Source organism: Helianthus annuus, chromosome 15 (assembly GCF_002127325.2).
Source record: "Helianthus annuus cultivar XRQ/B chromosome 15, HanXRQr2.0-SUNRISE, whole genome shotgun sequence".
NCBI classification, from domain to species: domain Eukaryota; kingdom Viridiplantae; phylum Streptophyta; class Magnoliopsida; order Asterales; family Asteraceae; genus Helianthus; species Helianthus annuus.
In genome coordinates this window covers 134705278-134707097 of record NC_035447.2, presented here as the reverse complement: position 1 = coordinate 134707097, position 1820 = coordinate 134705278, and the positions used below count along the sequence as shown (strand labels likewise).

Sequence of the window (1820 nt, the reverse complement as noted above, 5' to 3'; positions counted from 1 at the left end):
TTCTTTTTCAAATAATCATGCAAAGGCAAATAAAACAAGTAGATAAAAACTTTGTGCACTTTTTCACAATTGCTAAACAAGTAAATCGAACCGTTCTCAAGAAAACTCGGGTCCCTGGCAACGGCGCCAAAAACTTGATGTGCGTGAATTATGTATATTTTTAAATGAATTTTTTCCTCACACAAATTTTATTTTAAAATGATTTTCACCTATGAACTAAACTACACACACAAACGGGCAAGTGTACCCGTCGGTTGGTAATATAGTTTATCAGTAGGAACCAGATATCAATCCGTGGACGCGGTGCATCGATACTAAACTTTTGCTACTTTAAAGCCTTTTCAATCAACAGGTTAGTTTGTTTCTAATTTATCATGCAAAATAAAAAACTACTAACAAAACTAAAAGGGAACAATATCTAAGGGAGGTTACCTAAACTAAGTATTCACTAACAGACATATGATAACAAAGGGGAAGAACTAGTGATGATGCAAGATCTAAATTTAACTAGGTCCCCAATCAAGGTTTCCTAGTTCTATAATCCTAAGGAAAACTAAAATGAAATAACATTCTAATCACCTAAAATTATTCTTTTTAAGTTCACTTGCTAAGTTGATGTCAATCTTTACTCATGAGTTATTTGTTTGTCAAAACTCCTAACTCTAAAAATTAGGGAAAACTACTATGAACAACTTACTAATCACCCTAACTTGCTTTTAAGTAAGTAATAACTTCAATCTATTCTTGATATGAACCACAAGCATGGTCATGCTAGATAACATTCTTGGCCTAAATCGACATACTAACACAATCACAAACTATAGAATTCATATAAACATTCTTTTGATCTTTCCAAATCTAAATGCAAGAATTCATACACATGTTCAAATCATCATTCAACTTATGTTAGCAATTACCATTCCTACTATCATGATATGAATCAAACTAACAAGTTAACAAGATTCAACAATCATAATCTTTACATAGGCTTTCCAACACATCATGCTGGGGCGGAACCACAGGGGGTCAGGAGGGTCCGTTGACCCTCCGGCCGGCCAAAGCTAAGGTTATCGGAGGTATCTATCGGAAAAGCTTTTTATTAGTTGGACCCTTCACAAGTCTCTGGTATAGTGTAGTACACTAGTTAAAAGAGTAAAAACATATTCAAAAATAGAAGAAGAAGAAGAAGACCACTGACCACTGATGTTTTCTCTCAGGCAGTTCCGATCGGAGATCACACCTCTAGTGTGTTCTGTAAAATAAATGGTTACCTGCTCGAAGAGAGAAGATATATGAGTTGCTTTTTAAAATATTAAAATAATATAATATTTTATAATAAGTTGGGACTTGTGGTACTCATTTGTCCTTTGGTGTTCACGAGGAAATAAAAAAGGCTACGGTAATCTTTATTTGACTCCAGTAATTTGAATGTATATTTATATTATTATTTTTTATTTTTTCATTAAGTTTCATGATTTTATTTTATATATCTAGATGATTTGATTACATAATTTGTATACTTAGTGATTTATTTGTTCTGGAGTTTATGATGCTTTTAGTATTTCATTGAATAATAACTAGATAATTTAGCAAAAAAAAAACTTAAACATTGAGACTTGGCAGTGGCGGATTCAGAAACTTCTTTTAGTGGGTTCGTTTTGATAGATTCTCACTATTTTTTCCAAATCATACAAAGTTCTTACTAATTTTTTTCAAACCAAGTGGGTTCATGTGAACCCATAAAACAGGGTTGGATCCGCCACTGAGACTTGGTCAAATTCGTTAACTATCGAAGAAAGGTCCCTTTCTTAATGAAAAGG

At 32.7% G+C, this 1820-nt stretch overlaps 1 long non-coding RNA gene across 1 annotated transcript; it reads right to left on the bottom strand.

The window, feature by feature from the left end:
• Positions 1–826: 826 nt before the first annotated feature.
• On the bottom strand, positions 827–1289 carry LOC110910406. The gene is made up of 2 exons (XR_002576131.2): positions 1199–1289; positions 827–1122 (listed from the first exon to the last, which is right to left on the bottom strand). It is a non-coding gene; the product is annotated as an uncharacterized LOC110910406 (long non-coding RNA).
• Between the last annotated feature and the right edge of the window lie 531 nt (positions 1290–1820).